This window comes from Acomys minous (genome assembly GCF_964271855.1).
Source record: "Acomys minous genome assembly, chromosome: 7".
Lineage (NCBI taxonomy): Eukaryota > Metazoa > Chordata > Mammalia > Rodentia > Muridae > Acomys > Acomys minous.
The window spans coordinates 29,949,151-29,970,520 of NC_140488.1; the positions used below are offsets into that span (position 1 = coordinate 29,949,151).

At 36.9% G+C, this 21,370-nt stretch overlaps 1 protein-coding gene across 4 annotated transcripts in view; it reads left to right on the forward strand.

Annotated features, from left to right (window-relative positions):
- TENM1 (teneurin transmembrane protein 1) overlaps positions 1–21,370 on the forward strand; it is an 839,058-nt gene that overhangs the window by 336,652 nt on the left and 481,036 nt on the right. The gene's annotated exons all lie outside the window — the stretch shown is intronic.

Below are 21,370 nucleotides of genomic sequence, written 5' to 3' on the forward strand. Positions count from 1 at the left end.
CAGGACAGGAAGAAGGGGGGAATGGTAAGATACAAGTGAGAGGATAACCATGAGGATGTAATCTGAATTATTTTTTTAAAATTTTAAATGGAAAAAAAGATGTGCAGGGATAAAGATGAAGTAGAGATTGAGGAAATGGCCAATAAATGACTGTCCCAACTAGAAATTCACCCCATAGGAGAGAGCCAACCCCTAATGATGCTCTGCTATGCTTACAGACAGGATCCTAGCATAACTGTCCTCTGAGAGGCTCTACCCAGTACTGGATCTAAACAGATGTTGAGACCCACAGCCAAACATTAAGTGAAGCTCATGGAGTCTTATGGAAGAGTTGGGGGAAGAATAGAGGGTCCCAGAGGGAACGTGGACTCCATACAGAAGACCAGCAGAATCAACTAATGTAGGCCCATGGGGACTTAGTGAGATGGAAGCACCAACCAAAAAGCGTGCATGGGCTGGACCTAGGCCCCCTACACATATATAACTGATGGGCAGCTTGGTCTTTATGTGGGTACCCTAGCAAGAGGAGCAGGGGCTGTCTCTGACACAGACTCTGTTGTCTGAGTTTTGATCACATTCCCCCAGCTGGGCTGCCCTTTCCGGCCTAAGTGGAAGAGGTTGCACTTAGTCCTGATGCAACTTGATGTTTCTGGGTCGTTGTGAGGCAGGGCTCCTTTTTGGAGCAAAAGGAGAGGGGCAAGGGGGAAAGAGTGGGAGAGGAGTGGGACCAGGAAGAGTGGAGGGAGGGTGTTGTGATTGGGATGTAAAGTGAATAAATAAATGTTAAAATAAATCATAAAAATAAATCATTTAAAAAGAGAGAGCAAGAGTTTCTAAATAGAAAGGCTACCTGCCTGAGAGTTTAGGGGTTAAAGTATAGATAAGAGAGAGTTCATGGCCATTATCAGTGACCCCAAATAGCCTGAACGATTAAGAGTTAAAGTACAGAGAGAAACTCGGGAGGCAACTAGCTCCTAGCCCTGGTGGCCCTAGACCAAAAGCCTTTGGACTCTCTTTCTCTCTCTACTGTCCCACCTCAGCCATCTCTAGATCAGGTGGATGTAAACCCTGTTTTTTTAAACATAATAATAATTATTTAATTTCTGTGTTTTGATTCTCTCATATATTACATCTTGACTGCAGTTCCCCCTCACTCCTCTAAGTTCCTCCCCCTATATCCCCTCTCTCCCAGATCTACTCCTCCTCCATTTCCCTTAAAATAAAAAAATATCAACCAAACATGGTGTTGAAATCTGGTAGCCCATATTTGACCACCTCCCCTTGGTGGGGAGACCTGGTGGCACTCAAAGAAAGAATACGTAGGCTACCAAGAAGAGACTTGATACCCTATGAGCATATACAGGGGGAGGAGGGCCCCCTCAGTCACAGTCATAGGGGAGAGGAGTAAGGGGAAAGTGGGAGGGAAGGAGGAACAGGAGACTACAAGTGATTGGATAATAATTGAGTTGTAATATGAATAAATTAATTAAATAATAAAAATAATAAGAACAAAAACAACAACGACGACGAAAAGAATAGGTGCACACCTTCATTTCAAGGCAACCCAGTAGAAGGAAAAGGGTGCCACAAGTATGCAAAAGAGTCAAGTACAACACCTGCTTCAACTGTTAGGAGTTCCACAAGGACATCAAGCTTATACAACCATAACATATATTGAGAGGACCTAGTATAGACTCTTGCAGGTTCCCTAATTGTGGCTTCAGTCACTGTGAGCCTCTATGAACCTCATTTAGTTGATTCTGTGGGCTGTGTTCTTATAACCGATCCAACAATCCAACCTCTCTTCTATGGGTTTCTTGGGGAGCTCTGTCTAATGTTTGGCTGTGGGTCTCTACATTTGTTCGCATCAGCAGCTGGATGAAGCCTCTGTGATGAAGACTGGGCTACTGTCATACTACTCTGAATATGCCAGATCTTTTCACTTCCTCTTAATAGTTGCAAAACAATCTATGCACATATAGAAATATATGTGTATGTTTCTACTAAAGGAACATATAAAATATGCTATACTGTTTATTGGGATTTTCAAATTGCCAATTATGATCTATTAGTGAGGTAGGGAATTAATTTATTAGATCATAATGAACAGTACAAAGAAAGTTTTTTAAAAAGAACAGTATAAAATACACCAGAGTATGCTGTTCGTAGGAAAGTTATGTAGTTTTATATAAATTTTGTTCCTCGATTTAATCTTTAAATTCATTGTGAGCTAGGAAACAGCATAAAATATATTCCCTATATTTTGTAGTGTATACAAAAATACACTAAAACACATCATATTTTAAAGACTGTGGTTTTGTTTAATGATATAAAAATTGTTCTACTGTAATATATATAAATATATATAAAGTTATCCTACTTTGCTTATGTTAAATGAGTTAAATATAAATACAAAAGATGACAAAGAATATGTTATAGCTATTGATGGATCACATAGGTTTTCTTAAAATCTTTTTAATAATTATAAATAGATACACAGAATAACAGTCTTTCTGTCCAAATCCTTCTGAGCCATCCCACTTCTCTCATCATGTGTGTCTCATTCTTTCTGAGGCTGCCAAGTCTTCCAGACCATTAATAGCCTATACATTATACAGGTGGCTTCTGGTTGATAAACATTTTGATTAGTATCCCTGGTTTATCAATATTTCCAACAGTGTTTCAGTTGTTGGAACATCCTAATACATATCACTGTGTGATCACTCAATAGCTAAAGGATACAGGTCATAAAGTAAAACTACCAGGCCAATGGAGATAAGATTCAGTTTTTGTGAGGTGTTGTCATATTTTCTTTCACAAAGACTGTGTTTGGAAAAAACATTGTGTTCGGTCTTAATCTTATAATAAACATTTGATAGTCATCTTTCAAAAAGTATATGTTATCAAACATTTATAGTACTGCTAATATGCTATGCAATAATTTTCTATTACATTTTACTTATTTTTGATATTGCAACTTAATAACAACATTTCTCCCATCCCTATTCTCCTTTCAAACTCCCATATATCCCTCCTCACTCTCCTTCAAATTTCTGACACTGCTTTTCCCTAATTATTATTGCATGTTTATATGTATTTGTATATATACATATATTCCTAAATATAACCTGTTGAATCCATATAATGCTGTTGAATATATGTTTTCAGGGCTGACTACTGGTTAGTGGACATATAAATATTGTGCTTTTCCCTGGGAAGGACTGTCTCTCCTGCTCCCAGCTTTACTCATTTGCCTGTAGTTCACATTGCATTTTTAATACAAATTTATCTGACAGATTCAGGCAAATACTTTTTCATGTTTAGAAAACATTCTCATTTTCTTAACTGTGCTCTACATCTATATCTGTATTTTTCTACTTTGTTATTAGATTATTTCCTTACTAATGATAAGTAGAAAAAAATGAGTAGACAATGTCAACAAACAATTGAGAGAATAAGATGCAAATGGTCCATTAACATATAAAAAGATTCATAAGCTTACTCATAAATAATAGCATAAGGACATTTTATATACTTTAGCAGAATATGTATCAGAAATATTTTTCATCATTGCCAGCCTTGATGATGATATGAGAAAAGATACTCTTCATAAAGCATTAGTAGAAAAATACTAGCTGTTCTTTTTAAGGGGAAATTGGGTAATAGCTGTAAAAAAAACAGCAAGTGCTTATTACCTTAACCCATCATTTTCAATTATAAGAAATTATCTGAAAGGTATGTAAAAAGATGTGTATGTAGGAAATTAGTAACAACATTTTTTTAAAAGAACAAACTGGTGACACTTAGGTAGATATGTGAATGGATGTCATGCAACTACCACTGAGGAGGAGAAGGATCTCTACAACAAACACAGGACATTATGCAAGATATCTGAACTACAACATGTTACTAGACCTTTCCTATCATGTAACTCCATCTGTATATATACCGACAATGTAGAAATGACGATCATTCAAGAGTGGGACCTTAAAGGTGAAGATGAGGACAATAGTGTACTTTTTACTTAAACCTGTTTTACCATATAATTTTAAACCACCAGCTGATATTAATTTACCACTAAAACATGTGAATAAAATTTATTTACTAAATAAGCATTTTTAATTTACCTTGACAATAACTTAAGGTTCAATATCATTAGACTGTTTTTCAATTCTTAGAACATCAGAGTCATCACAGAAATATATGACTCACAAATGAAGTAATCCAAATAACTTACACATTTCTTCTGACCATACAACTCTCCAAAAGAGCTGTAACAAAAGTCAACTGCACTGCGGCATACATGCATAATGGTTCCAACAGAGCAATTAGGGTGCCAGTTATATGGCAGATGGCAGGGTTCCTGCCAAAGCTATTACCAAATCACTACATTGTTTCACACATTTCCTTTGACTTTTAGATGGTTCCTAAGGAACTGTTTTCATTGCCATAGAAGTGCCCTGTATAACTTATATTACCAGAGGAATAAATGGAAAGCCCAGTAAAGAAATGTAAAGGAAACAAATCCCTTCTAATAAGTGTGCACGAATGATCCCACATGGTCAAATATCAGAAGGAACTCCTCATTTGGGTATAAATATTACATGTCATTCAACAACCTCCAGGTGTTCATCTAGGCATTTTGTCTCACAACTCCAGATGTTCCTTTGAAGCAATTTAAGGTCTGAAAATGGTATATGCAAGGCTATGATAGTATGGTATTTATTGGTAGTATATATATGCTATGTTGTCATGGTTCTTAGCTCTGATGGAGTTGTGTCCGATCTTCCATTGTCTGTAAAGGTCCTTAACAGCACAGAGAGACTGTAACTGTTCAACAGTGATGAAAATCAACATGGCTTCTGAGGAAATGAGAGTCTAACTCCTTGTTAAAGGGCCACTATAATGTCAATGGGAACTAAGAATACCCTTAACCAGTTAAAGATACTTCACTGCATTTCCTCTAAGTTTTTTCTTAATTTTTAAATTTTAATTTATTATAATTTATTTAGATTACATCCCAAATGTTATCCCCTTGCTTGTATCTTCCCATTCCTGCCCTCACTCCCTCTTCTGCCCTATTCCCCTCTCCTAGACTTCTGACAGAAGGGAACCTCCTCCACCACCATATATGACCACAGCTTATCAGGTCTCATCCAGATAGCCTGCTTCCCCTTCTTCTATGAGCCTGCAGGGCCTCCCCACCAAGGATAGGTGATCAAATCAGGGGCACCAGAGTTCATGTCAGAGGCAGTCCCTGCTCTCCCTACAACCATGGAGAATAAGCTGTACATTGGCTAGATCTGAACAGGGGGTCTAGGATCACTGCAGGCATTGTCCTTGGGTGGTGCAACAGTGTGTGTCAGCCCCCATGGATCCAGATCTACCAGCCTTGATAGTTTTCTTTTGGGGCTCCTGAACCATCTAGGTCCTTCCATCCTCCCATTCTTCCATACCACTCTCAATGCTCCATGCAGAGTCTAGCAGCAAAGCCCAGCATCTGTTTCGATCCCCTGCTGGGTTGAGTGTCTCAGAGAACATCTATGTTGGGCCACTATCCATTTATAAGTGAGTATATACCATGTACATCTTTCTGGGTCTAGGTTACCTCCCTCAAGATGATCTTTTCTAGCTCTATCTAGCTTCAAGATTTCCATGTTTTTAATAGCTGAGTAGTATTCCATTGTGTAGATGTACCAAGTTTTCTGTACTTAGTAGAAAAACTAATTTTCTGGGGACAGGCAGTGTGTGTTTCTATTGAAATGTTGTATTAGATAATGTAAGAGGAAACAAGGATTTTTACCCTGTTTGAAATAAGCAGAAATCAGGGTGAATTCTACCAGCATACAGAATTTCTTGAGGGTGCTAGCCATTACAGAATCCACACTGGCTACTTGTATAATTCCTGACAATAAAATGTCACCTATAACATATATCCTACTACTGGGCATAGTAAAGAATAGTGATAGATATTAATGATATCTAACATGCACTGGATATATATTTCTAAAAGACACACTATAAAGTGCTTTATACTTTTATTACCTACTCTGTAATAAAAAGTTGAAATAGTTAATATTGCCATTTCACAGAACAAGAAAGTGAGGTTTTGGAAGTTTTAAGTACTCATCCTATGGCCAATAATCAGGAAGTTTAGAAAGTAAGTACTAAAAAATGGACTATAGGATGTTAAAGTAAAATTGCATGCTAAAAAGCTAAATAGAAAGAAATGGGGAGAAATGCTATGTGTTAATTTTAATAAAGTATAAATTACAAATAAATTCTATTTATTTATAGGTTTCATGATAAAGATACTTCTCTTTAAAGTTTGTTCATTGAACAATTACTTGTTGCCAAGCTTTGCCTTAAGTACTAGAGATTCTTGAAACATGAATATAATATATAATCCCCACCTCAAGGCATTTCTGGACTGGTGGGAAATATTAATGCCCAATTAATTAAGAAGATTTATTATAAGTGACAAAAAGCAATTTGAGCTACATTAAACACAAAATAAATATGTTAAATGGTCATGGGAGTTTCTCATGGGATTCAGAGCAACAGAAAGGTTAGACCATAGGAAGAAGCTACAGAGAAAGAATTGTTATGACTTTTCCTTTTGTACATGGATCCATTTTATTAAGTCATGTCCCTGTAAGCTGACTATTCTCTAAATATCTATCCAAACTAAAGGAATTAAACCCTGTGCACATGTCAGCTCTCACTTATGTCCAGAAAAGCAGCTAAAGTGAAATCATATGTGTTTTACTGTCATTGCTACATTCCATGGAGATAGAATCTTTTTTTTTTCAACTTGATTCAGGTATTTACCCAGGGACTCATCAGCCACAACCAGAGGATAAGATCAACAATGCAGGCCGGGCGTGGTGGCGCACGCCTTTAATCCCAGCACTCGGGAGGCAGAGATAGGCGGATTGTTGTGAGTTCGAGGCCAGCCTGGACTACAAAGCGAGTCTAGGACAGCCAAGACTACACAGAGAAACCCTGTCTCGAAAAAAAAAAAAAAAACAATGCAAATGTTGCTTTTGAGGAGCCCACCCTCTTGGCTTTTAAAGCAACCCTCCAACTTTAAAACAGTCAATATCAAGTGAGAACATATATTCCAACAGTTCTATGATATAAAAATTGCTTGCCCTCACTCTCACTGGCAAGTTCATCTGCATTCCTGAGGCATTCTGCCACTGATGTTAGAACTTATTTCATTGGGATTCCAATGAAAAGTCAATACCAGCAACTCTCTAGGAATTAGTTTTCTGGGACTCTTGTACTAGATTCGGGCTGATGAGACAACTAGCCTTCTGGACAGAGCAACTACCAGATTCTTGGTCTTTCAGTTGGGAGACAGAAATTGTTGGACTAGACAAACCACAACCTGTATACCACTCTAATAAATCCCTTTGTAATATGTGGATATTCACTCTATCAGTTCTCTACCTTTATAGAAGCCTGACTAACAAAGATTGTGATTCCAGGATAGATTCTAGAGAAACAAAATTATAAATTTTTTTGTTTTGGTTTAATTGTTTTGTTTGTTAGTTTTTTGAGACAGGGTCTTGCCATGTAGTCTTGGCTTGCTTAGAACTCACCCTGTAAAACAGACTGACCCTGAACTTATATCAACCCACCTGCTTCTTCTTTTTTTTTTTAAGTTTCTAGAACTGGTTTTCTAATCTGCTAATACCTCTACTTTCTTGAAGGCTCCTCTCAGTAACATGGAGAGCACTAAATATCCATGGAGTTAAACTTATTATCAGGATAGATTCTTTTGATTATCCTGATTCACCTATTATAAGAAACAGTGAATTTATGGACTTTATACATAAACTTTTTGACAATTTGTGAAAAAATAATGATGCTGTTTAATTGCTTCTCAAAATCTCTGGTTAAATTGGCAAAGGGTAAGAATTCACTCCTTGACAAAATTAACCAACTTCTAACATCTCAGGATGCAGTGACAAAAGAAAATAATGAACTTAGTGACACAATTAATTGACTAACTTCAGAAGTATACAAACAGTCTAATAGTTCATGCATGTGCCCTGGAAGAGAATCTTCTCCCCAGCAGCCATAGATTTCTTGTTATGGAAAATCAAACCCAAATCCTCGGTAAAGATTACTTTCATTACAATGAAACTTCAAATCCCACCCTCAGAGGAGAGAAGTGGTTAAATACGTGCACTGATTGTTAAGGATCCTGTAACTGGATAAAGATGTGTGGGATGACCCCACTGAAACTGAAGACATGGAACCCTCAGATTCTGTAGGATTTAGCTCAACTGAGGAAATAGTCTCTTCAGTCTTAGCAGAGGATTCTTCTCCACTCCCGTCTTTCTACAGTGTTACCATCTCCATCTTTACCTGAGGAAACTAATCCTTTACTGTCTGCAGGCCTAGCAATCATGTTCCTTGAAGGAGATGCCAGGCAAAACAATACTTATTTCACTCAGTGTCCATCTATAATGGTTCTAGATCTATACAAGACTCAAAGCTCATGCTGTTAGAAGAGAGATAAAAATATATAGTCCATGAGAATGTGCAACTAAACACCTTAATGAGTTTGCTAATTCATTCAAGCATAAATCTGGGAAATTTATGTGGGAATGGATTTTAAGGATGTGTAATAATGGTGGAATGGAAATAAAGCTGGTTGAGACTGAGTTTTCTGATACATGGCCACTGAGTGGAGATTCTAGATTTAGTATGCACATTTTCACAGCCAATATTTGTCATAAGATGGTCTATTGAAGAGAAGGTGAAGGTGTTTGATATCTCTTGGCTTAGTGTCGACAAAAGGATTTTAAGGTTCAGGGAAACTGCAATGCTACAGTGGGTACACTTTACAAAACCTGATGCTCCACGGTGGGAAGACCCAGAAGACATGCCATTCACTAATATTATAACATGCAAAATGGTGAAAGGAGCACTAGCAAACTTGAAGGACTCTATGTCTGTACCACTGTTGTGCTAGAAATTAGGGTTCTAAGTACCTTAGCTCAATTGAGCGAAATAATGTCAATGTGTTATAATTGGATGCTGGCATATCAGGGACCAGGTGACAACACTGAATCATCAAAGACAATGGGAAGCATTATGACAATGGGAAGCACAGGTGAAGTAATGTCAATAATGGCCTGACCCATAGTAGACAGCATAGACAAAGTGATTTTTATGTGACAAGTCTCCTCCGGAACTTTGGCACTGACCAATGGATTGTGTTCTTAGAAATTTAATAAGTAAGCAGCTTACTATCTTTCTTGTGATCTGTATAAGCAGATGTGATTATTGAACAAATCCAAGAAAGGCTATATTGAATAGTGGTAATAGGAAATCATGGCTCTCAGAACAATTTCTAGACTTGAACCTCTTTGCAAACACTAGAACTCTTGAAAGAACGGATATCAAGGGTTCTCTGAGGAAGGGCCTGGATAAAAATACCTAAGAGTTTTACTGTTAGCTTTTTGACATAGCTCTGCAGAGGGAAGTCCTTTTATAAGAACAACTGTAAAATGGGGGAAAGGAAATAACAGGACTTTCTAGGGTCTATGGGATACTAGTTATAGGAGATTGATTGGTACTGATTATGAGAGATCCCCAAAAGCAAATGTGGCCATTCAATTAACATAGTGGCTTATGGAGGTCAGATGACTAGTGGAGTTTTGGTTGAAGTCTTATTCAGTTGGCCCAGTGAGTCCTCAACCTCATCTTGTGGTTATTATTTCTCTCCATGCAGAATGTATAATTGGGGTATATGTACTTAGAAATTGACAGAATTCCCATATTGGTTTTGTGAGGACTATTGTGGTTGGAAAAGACAATGGAAGTAATTGGAGTTGCATCTACTAGGGAAAATTGTGAACCAAAGACAATATCACATCCCAGGAGGAATTACAGAAATGATTGCTACCATCAAGGAATTGAAAGATGCAGATGTGGTGGTTTGCACCACATCTCTGTTTAACACTCCTATTTGGATTGCACAGAAGACAGATGGATCATGGAGAATGACAGCTGACTATTGCAAAATTAATCAAGTAGTGACTCCAATTGCAGCTGATGTACCAGATGTGATATCCTCACTTGAGCAGATTAACACATCTCCTGGTACATGGTAGGCAGCTACTACTCTAGCAAATGCCTTTTTCTTGATACCTGTCCATAAGGACCACAAAAAGCAATTTGATTTCAGCTGCCAAGGCCAACAAGTATACTTTTGCAAGTTTACCTCCAGGGTATATTAACTCTCTAGCTCTGTATTATAACTTAGTTTGAAAGGATCTTGATCATCTGTCTCTTCTGCAAAATATAACAGTGTTCCACTATACTGATAACATTAGGCTGATTGGATCAAGTGAGCAAGACATAGAAACCACTTTGGACTTGTTGGTAACACATGTGAGATTCTGAAGATGAGAAATAAATCCAAACAACATCCAAGGGCTTTCTGACTCAGTGAAATGTTTAGGTTTCCACTGGTGTGGGGCACAGATAGTCTTTCTAAACTACAAGTTATTGTTCCTTATAATTCCCAACACGAAGAAAACAGCTTATTTGGATTATGGAAGCAGTACATCCCTTATTAGGGTGTATTATTTCATCCTTGTATATCAATTGACTTGTAAAGCTGCTAGCTTTAAATGGGACCTAGAACAGGAAGAGTCTTCAACAGGCTCAAACTGCTGTGTAGCCTGCTCTACTACTTGGGCAATATGATCCAGCTGACCTGATGGGACTTGAGGTATCAGTGGAAGATAGAAAATTTGTCTGGATCTATTGGCAATCCCACATAGGTGAATCACAAAGGAAACCCTAGAAATTTTGCAGCAAAGCTCTACCATCATCTTCAGACAATTATTCTTTTAAAAGACAGCTCTTTGCCTATTATTGGGCCTTAGTGTAAAATGAATATTTGACAGTAGGCCACCAAGTTGTCAATCAGCTAGGGCTTCCTATAATAATCTAGATATTGTTTGATCCCCTAAGTTATAAATTAGGATGTGCACAGCAGCAATCTATTATTAAATGGAAGTGGTATATATGAGATCTGGCTGGAGTAGGTCATGAGGGCACAAGCAAGTTACACCAAGAAGTTGCCCAAATGTGTATGGTTCTACTCTTGCTTAAAACCCTTTCTGCTCTCTTTCATGCACCCATATCCTCATGAAGTGTTCCTTATTAACAGGCGATTTTACATCCTGATTATAGCCCCCTTCCCCCTCTCTTCCCGGCTCTATCTTCCTTCCCTCTTTCCCCATCCACCTTCTACTATTCCTCAGAAAAAGGAAGTGGCCCCAACCACCCACCACAACTCATCAAGTCACATCAAGACTGAGCATGTCCTCTTCCCCTGTGGCCTGGCGAGGCAGCTCAGCCAGAGGGGAGTGATCAAAAAGCAGGCAACCAAGTCCATGTCAGAGACAGCCCCCACTCCCCTTGCTAGGGGACCCACATGAAGCCTGAGCTGCCCATCTGCTACATATGTGTAGTGGGCCAGTCTATGCACGGTCCTTGCTTGGTACTTAAATCTCCACAAGCCCCTCTGGGCCCTGGTTAGTTGGCTCTGCTGGTCTTCTTGTGGAGCTCCTGTTCCCTCCAGGTCCTTCTATTCATTCCCCCACTTTTCCACAAGACCCCCTACACTTCACCTAATGTTTGACTATGAGTATCTGCATCTGTTTGGTTCCACTGCTGAGTGTAGCCTCTCAGAACAGCTATGCTAGGCTCCTGTCTGCAAGCATAGGAGAGTATAGTTAATAGTGTTAGGGATTATCTCTCTCCCATGGTGTGGGTCTCAGGTTGAGCCAGGCATCGTTGGACATTGCCTTGGTGCTCTTTCTTTATCCCTGCATATCTTGTAGGCAGCGTAAATTTTGTATCAAAGTTTTTATAGGTGGGTTGATGTTCCTTTCCCAAAACTAGGAGTCCTGTCTAGTTTGAGGGTGTCCTCTTCAGTCTCTAGGACCCCTGCTACTAGGAATCTCAGCTAGAGTCACCCTCATATCCTCCCAGAAGCCTTCCCTGTGGTATGTCTCCAGCTTGTCACAGAGCTGCCTATGCCCACAGCTTCTCTTCTCTCTTGAGGCTCTCTGTCATCCTACCCCAACTCTCCCCAGGTCTCATCTCCTCCTCCATTTCTTTATGTGCTGCCTCTCCTACCTAGTTTACTCTCTTCAACCATTTCCACTGTCTATTTTATTTCCCCTTCTGAGTGAGATTTAAGCATCCTCACGTGGGTCCTCCTTGTTACCTGTCTTCTTTAGGTCTGTGAACTGTTGCCTTTTTTTTCTGAGACAGGATTTCTGTGTTGCCCTGGCTGTCCTGGACTTGCTTTGTAGACCAGGCTGGCCTCAAACTCACAGAGAACTGCCTGCCTCTGCCTCCTTTGATCACTCCCCTCATAGGTGCTGCCTTGCCAGGCATGAAGGGAATAGGACACATTTAGTCCTGAAGTGACTTGATATGCTGGGATGAGTGGGTAGGGGGGCACTTCCCTTTTCTGAGGAATAAGGGAGGGGAGACGGAATGAGAAAGGGGGTATGGCTGGAAGGAGAGAGAGAAGAGCTATGATTGGGACGTAAAGTTAATTAATAAATTAATTTAAAAAACAGGGCCCAGAATGGCCTGAAGAGACTGAAGCACCAACCAAGGACCATGCATAAACTGGACTAACACCCTCTATACAGATGTAGCTGACAGGTAGGTCAGGCTTCATGTGAGTCTCCTAGTAAGGGGAGTGGGGCTGTTTCTGACATGGACTCTATTGCCTATTTTTTAAATAAATATTTTTATTTTCTGTATATTGGTATTTGGTCTGCATGTATGTCCATTCAAGTGTGTCAGATTCCCTGGAACTGGAGTTACAGTTGTGAGCTGCCCTGTAGGTACTGGGAATTGAACCCGGGTCCTCTGGGTGCTCTTAACCACTGAGCCATTTCTTCGGTGATTAGGGACTTTAAAACTGATGGTTCTTTTTCTGCATGCTATGGAAGCACTGCTGAGAAATGGACAGTCACTACAACACCATTCTGAGATGATACTGAAAGAGAGAAGTGAAGGGAACTCTTCATAGTGGGTAGAACTTTGGGCAGTGCATTTTTCTTGGATGGAGAAATAGTCATAGGTCTATTTGTTTTATTAACAAGCATTAACCAATGAATTGGCTGTATATTCAGGGATTTAGAAAGAACATGGTTAGAAATTTTTTGAGAAAAATATGGGAGGAAGTATTTAAATAGGTCATTTTAAATGGGCAAAAGATATGAGCATGCTCATGAAAAGGTGACCAGTAGAGGTCAATAAACAGCTGAATATGATGACCTGCTTTGTTGCTAATCAGTGTCTTTTACCAGTATTCCCTGTTATTCTCCAATGGGCCCAAGAACAGATTGTCAACTGTGACAGAAATAGAAGTTGTGCATGGGCTTGACAAATGAACTTTCACTCACTAGGGTGAATTGGTTACAGCTCCTGCTGAGTGCCAAGATCTGCCAGCAACTAACACTGAGCTTCCAGTATGATACCATTCCCAGGGGTGACCAGCCAGCTACCAAGTAGAATGCTGACTACATTGGACCTCTTCCTATGTGGACAGTACAATGCTTTATGCTCACTGGAATTGATACTTAATCCTCTTTACGGATTTGCCTCTCATATAATGTTTCTGACAAATCTAGCACATACAAACTCACAGAATGTCTTATTCACTCTTATGGAATTATATACAGAATTGCCTCTGAGTAAGAAACTCACTTCATAGGCATAGAAAGGTGACATTGAGTCTATTCTCAAAATAAGATTCTGGTCTTTCAGTCAGAAGACAGTCATTGTTGGAGTAGCCAGAAAACAGCCTACACACCATTCTAAATCTTCTGCTTAATATGTGTATATTCATTGTATATGCTCAGCTAAAGAACAGTGACTAATACAAAACATTATTGTCATATTTTTATAAGAAATGATGAGGAGGTCATTGGTCAGAAGCAAAACTGCACGTTAGATAACCATAGGCCTGACTCAATGTAGCATTTATATCCTTCAGAGAGAGGCACAAGGTCATATAGATAATACATGAAAAAATATCTATTACTTTAACCTGCCCATTCAGAACATAAGATGATTCTCATTTGTGTATTCTGTAATTATGCTCAGATCCTGTGCCTAGGTACTGAAGTGATAACAGTGACTAAAGGAGGTTACATTTCTATCTAGCCTAGTGCTTTTAAACACCTTTCATAAAGTATGAACATATAAGACTCTGGCCTTAGCCTATACCAAACAGATGGATATGGGTATATTGAAAAGAAGCATGATGGCAAACTGTTACTCAGGTCCCAGGATCATGCTAACTACTGAATGTGCATTTTTCCTTAATAAAAGATTAAGTGTTGACAGATGTTAAAGGATTGTCTTAGGAGAAGTCTGAAGGACTCAAAAACACAACAATATTCTGGTATTTCTGTGGAAATCTAGAAAAGCATATCCATTTATTAGTTTCCTTTCCTGGTTTTAATACTCCAGTAGTGATGTTGAATTTTAGTATAATTCTTCAGGGATTGTAACATGTTAAAAATTTGAATTAAATTTAGAACAACAAAACTGGGTCAATGCAATACTAAAACTTTAAAAAAAAAATCTTGATCTACTGATGAATGAAAAGAATCAATCTACTTAGGCAAAATTTTGGAAGTAGAAGTGCAAGTAGAACACTAAGCACCACTGAGTCATAGTGCATATTTGTGGGATGGACAGAGTTGTAAATATCTTTGATACCACTTCTTAGATTCTTTTGTGATTGGATAACTCACCTAAATTAACAATTTCCCATGTTTAAGTTTGTATCTCTGGTTCACAGCAGTGAGGCTTAATTCAACCTTAAGTTTTTCATAATATTGTGTCTAATGTCATCAATACTTGAAAAACCAGAAAGCTTAGGAAAGCAGAAACAAAATAAAATGTCAATGACACTAATTGAACCACCGGGAAAGGATGGCATGGAGTCTGAGCTCTATAAATCAAAAATATTTTAAGGATATTTTTGTTTCAAATATAGAATGTATAAATTCAAGTTAATGAGTTAATGAGATAGATACCCTGCTAGGCATGCTTTCATGAGTGGATGGTATCAGTGGGAAATAAATAGCTCCATTTGCATGCAAACACAAAGTTAAATGAGTTGAAAATGATTTTTTCTTTAAATTAACATGCATTTGGGGAAAAACATTTAAACTTTCATTTAAAAAAATATTAAATACAGGCCAGTCCTGATCAGTTGAGAACTTGCAGAATCTATATTAATAGACTCTTCCTTTAAGTTGTGAATGAGATCTCAAACTATATACTCCTTGTTGGAAATAGTATGAGTTAGACTAAGACATACCGATCTCCAAGTTAAGTTGTTCAGTTTCACATCACATGAAAATGTCATCTAAGAGAGAAGAAAAGACTAGAGTATATTCTACGGTAAAATGGGTTTATGTACTGTCATTTAATACCTGTTAGGTGGGAAGAAAGGGAAGGGGAAATGAAGTCATTATATTATAATCACAAAAATGGTAATGATAAGGGCAATACATTTGTATGGTCTTCTTTATCATAGTGTACACCTGTGCCTTATCCTTGGACTAAACCTAGAATAAATGTATTTCTGTTATTATTAATTTGTTTCCATCTTGTTTTCTTTCTTGGTGTAATTCCCATGAAAGTTCACAGAGCTCCTAGCAGTTTTTGTTACACTCCAAGAGAGTTTTTAAAATCATTTTAATCAAGTCAGAAATTCTATTAAATCATCATCAGGGATTATGAAATCATCAATTCATTTAAACAGCACTATGTCATGAAGGTACATCTTCAATATAATCTGTAGGAAATCTGCACTACAGAGTGAAGCAATAGGCAGTGAGTACCTCTGCCTTGCCAGATGAGGCAGGGCAGTATAGCAACAACGAGCAATCCTGATGCAAAAGCCTTGGGTCTTTGCCTAAGCCAGGGATACAACCATTTGTCAGCAGTGCAAAAAACGAGTGGGCTGCCTCCAGGAAGCTCACTTGCTTGCTTCTGTCAATCCAGCATGTGATTGTTTACATTTGCAGAAAGCTACTTTTATGGCTAGGAGGTAAATCCTGGAGGCAGCGGGTTTTTCCTGTGTACTTTTGTCTCCTTTAAACTTCTTATCATACGCTGGTATTTTTAGCTTACATTATTTTATTTTACATGAGTCAAATTAATATAATATTATAGATGAATTAATCTAACTTACCTGTCCTCTGTACTACTGCAAAACATACTCAATAATGGCTGCTTACAGATATTTTTGAATGCCTTAACAAAATATACAAAGAATTCTTTTGAGAGGGGAAACGTATAAAATACTCGTTTTAAAACAGTCCCTAGTTTTAGCTCTTGAATTGTTTCTTTAACTTAGAGCGTGTGTGTGTGTGTGTGTGTGTGTGTGTGTGTGTGTGTGTGTGTGTGTGTGTTTTAAATAGTGTGGAAACAAATGTATTAAATAATATCTTTATGTAATATTATATTATTTGGTTTATTGTTAACCTACCTGCTTATTTTGATTTTGTTCATGAAATTAGAGCTGTACTCATTTGTTTACTTGAAAAATCTGTTTTTGTAGTTAAGTCTCTCCCTCACATAGAAAGCAGAGGACAGAAACATTGTAATCCAGGGGGCAAGCAATTCTACCTTCTTAAATTGTCTGCCAAAATTAGCAGTAGCAAAACAAAAAGACATTGTGAATTTCAAACCTTTCAAGTAATATATACCATACTATTTTCCCTTGAGACCAATAACATGTATTTGTCATTTTACAATTTTAGCAGAATATGCACATAATCATGTTTCCATGAACAAACACCTATTATGCTAAGTGGCATATTTTAGGTATAATTTCTGTCACTCACGCAGTTGATACTTTCAATTTCTGTGTTCTATTTTATGACCACTGTCAACTAGAAATTTGTACTTAAATACATTCCATTTATTTGATGTTTGTAAATGTAAAACCAGTTTTTCTAAGACAATTCACCCTTGTTTTTTTTCTGGGAAATGCTGGGTTTGCTGAAATAAATACTTCCTCTTCATGTTTATGTGAAATCTGAGGATCAAACTCTGGTCGTCTGTCTTTCCAGGCAGACACCTTCATTGACTGAGCCATCTTTCTGGCCTTCACCAGAACAGAACTTAAAGTTATTAAACAAAAAATACATCTTGATTGTTCAAAAATAAGTACATGGATTTTTTGAGTGACTTATGAAATAAGCAATTCAATCAAAATTGTCAAACAGTTTGATTCATTTAAGATACTTTCTAAATTGATGTGTTGTCTGACTGAATTACCTAATAATTTCAGTGCACACTATTGAACATTTTGTTTATGAATATGTAGTCAAATAACACATCAATTTATTGGTTACAATAAAATTCAGTTAGAATTGAGCAATCCAGTCAAAGTTGTCATTTCAGAAATGTTCCTTTTTAAGACAAACTTTAGGCTGATAAAGACTAAAAATTGTTACTGTAAGATTTAATTGTCCCAAATAATTTCTGAGTTTGAAAAAATTTCCATAGAAGTAAAAAAGTGCAGAAAATGTACGGCCAGCTGCTAAGGCTTACAGGAATTATAAACTACCAAATCATGACATTCTTACTAGTTTTCCATAGTTATTTGAAGTCAAAATAATGACACCAAACTCTCTCAAGAAAGAAAGAAATAAAAACACAATAAAATAAAATGGCCACAAAAAAGGAAAAGGCAAGGGAAGAAAAAGAAATAGACAAGCCTAGTTCTCTGGATTAAGGACTTCCTTCAACATACACACAGAAATTGTTTTAATATTCCACTGCTTTCATTGAATTTTTTATATCTAGGACACTCTTTGTTCATAAGGAACATGAAGAATTTGGAAAATTGTTTTCTTTTGATTCAGATGTGGTTTTAGTCCTCAGTTTTAACATTTGCCATTTTTATGAGCTTCAGCCACAATAAGGTTTATCAAGATGTTTCTGTCTTACATCCCATTTCCAAGCAGCTGCCCAGATCTACAGTCATGAGTCTGCTAAATTGGGCAGCCATTTGGAATACTTGTTTTCATGTTCTCCAACAATATATATATATATATATATATATATATATATATATATATATATATATATATATATATATATACAATTAGCCCAAGGTAAATCTCAGCAAAAAAGGGGAGGGGGGCTTTTTTGATAACAATATCTCTCCATAGTAGGGGCTGGTCTTTATTCACTTTACTTTATTCTTTGCTAGAAATAACTTGGGCATATTTTCTTCTTTGAACCCACAAGACTTAAAAGAAAGAAATATCTTGCTTTCCTGGAAGTTGAGTTTCAGTTGTTCCAGATTGAATTAGTGTAAGTAAAATAGAAAGAAGGGCTCTAACAAATCAATACTGCATTGGTAGTAAACTGGAAAATACTGACAAATTATCCTTTTAGGCCTTAATCTAAACATCATTTGCTCCTGAAACGATGAGAGAGAAGAGCGTAGTTTATTACACAAGCCTGATATGGATGAGAAAAGACTTTTGTTGTTCTTTACTGATATGGCTCCTTCCCTTTTTGTGCCAGTTCAATTTTTGTCTTGCTCCTGAAAGTCATTTTCCAATAATGTTTATAAGTGCCAGACCTTAACATGGTATGTTTGGATACTTCCCAGCTTGTTTAGAAGGAAAATGTCAGTTGAAGAGTGCTCTATCACCTGGCAGTGGTGGAACACACCTTTAATTCCAGCACTCAGGAGGCAGAGGCAGGCAGATCTCTTGAGCTCGAAGCCAACCTCATCTACAAAGTGAGTCCAGGACAGCCAAGGCTACACAGAGAAACCCTGTCTTCCAATAGAGCACCAACAGTCCTGTATTCAGATTCAAGGGTGTCTTGTTTACATTGGAACCTTCCTAACTTTTTCCTAATAACTTCCTAAGCATGTAATTTCACAGTTTTAGTTAGTAGAAGATATCGCTACATATAGGAATATTTTGTGAACCCTGGTAATATTTAACATGAATAATTGCCCTGCCCACAAAATTATAATGGCCAAAGCATGAAGCCTTTGATTATTGGGTTTACTTAGGATGGCTTCTAGTTCTAATTCCATTCAAATTTGCTACTTATTTGTAGGAAAGAGAGAATTTTAATTTTGAATGAAATGTATTTTTCCACATTGTGCCTTTCTTAATTTCTTATAATTTTACTTCCCCCCATTCTACTCTTACTCATTGCTATAGATATTAAGCATAAATATGTAAAAGATGTATCAGAAATATTACTTTAGCTATTTTTTCATCTTGTTAAATAAAGTGGTTGTGTTAAATGTCACATCTTTCCAGATGGATATGATGAAATAGCATTTTTAATTAACCCTAGAGGGACATGGACATAAGAAAGCCAAGTACTTGCTCCAGGCAGGATCATTCCTCAGGGCACTACATTATCAATAATATTTAAATTACTAGCTATATTTATCCTTCATATTTTTAAAACCTAAGGTTTTATACTACTACAATTAAATCTCCACAGTTTCTATAATGACAATAAAGATATCGACCTAAAACAATTTTGTGTACTTGGGGAATATATGCATATTTGATAGTGAGAAATAGTTCCTGTTTATTGTACCCCATACCAAATAGAAGTCTCAGAAGGTTTAGCTACTCCTTCAAATGAGAAAAATATTTATTGTTCTAGGAATCTCTAACCAAAAGGTAAAATTAAGGTAGAATTAATAAATATATTTACAGGAAGAGGATTTTTGGTGAGGAATTAAGTTATACACAGTTTTATTGTCTCACAAGGAAATGGTGTTCTTTGCGGAAAAACCCTTTCTTAAAGTGCAAAATTTATTACAGGCATACAATTGTGACTATTAAATATAAATGTCCCAACCTTATTCTACCATAGTTCTAGCCATGGTTACACAGTTTTCCTCTATAAATTAGTGGCATGCTGCATTCACCAATGAATTAAGAGAAAAGACTCTCTTGAAGGTTTAAAAACAAATATTTGCTTTTTGCAAAAATAATATGAATCACCATTTTTCTTTTATGGGATCTCCTATGGTAGTGAACTCCTTAATATGCCCCAAAACCAAGAAAGTTTTATTTGGTAAATATGGGGAGAAGTGAGAGTGAGAGAGAGGTAAGAATTAAAACTACATGTGGTTATAAGCCACCTACTTAGCAGCCTGCTTGCTAATACTTAGTGAAGTTTTTTAAAAAAATAATGTATGAATTTCCCCAAACATAAAATTAAATAACAGTAATTCTAGTAGCATTATTAGTCTGTATCTGTCAATTAGGTCAATTATCCAGAATAATATGAATACCTTCCCCCAATTGTCCAGACAACTAGTTTTGGTCAATCCAATGCACTAGTTAAGATTACTGAAATGAACCACACTTAGAGAAACACAAATATAAGTAAATGGAAAGTATCAGTCAGTGGGAGAAGTCTATGAGGACAAGCTTGTCTAATGATCTCTAAGACACAGGTATTTATTCCAGGAAGTGATCTTGTGAGCAACATCATCTATCCCTCTGAATTTTCAAAGAACTAAGTTGTGAATTGAAAAATTAAGATTAAAAAAAAATCACATGCAGTGGTGAGCTGAAGGAATCATAAAAGAAAGTAGAAAGTTATGATAGATGAATAATCCCTCAGCTTGTTGCAGTTCCCTATTCTATTTATTCAAATATTAGCATTTCAAACCTGTATTTCAAGCTTGGTTTATCAGAATAACCCCACCAAACCTTTGATTTTGGTCTCACGGGCAATTTCAAAATTATATCATAAAAGCCACAAAAAATACCTTCGAAAATTTGGCATATCTTATCTTGGTTTCAGTTAGAGCATTATGATGTCATAGAAGGAAGGTGAAAACTATGTTATCAGAGGCTAGGAAATGGGGTATGGTTTAGTGACAAAGGCAAAACGTTGGATAAAAGAAATAATTTTTTAATATTCTATAGCACAGGAGCTATATTATAAAAATGCTAGTCAAGAGTACTTTAAATGTTCTAAACATAAAGGAATAATAAATATTTTGGTAGATAAAAATGACAGTGACTTTGACCTTTTCATTAGACATTATGTACATATGCTGAAATAATACAAAGTCCCACATAAATGTGATGATTGTGTCAATTATTTTCTTAATTCCTAGGAAGAAAATTTTAGTGTATAATTGAAAAAGGCTAAGTAGAAATATTTGAGTTGTAGTTTTCAAATTAAAATATCATTCCTACGAAATAGCAAATACATGTAAACCTATTTGTGGGCATCATCACCTTTCACTAGTCCATGCAGTTACCACTTCCCT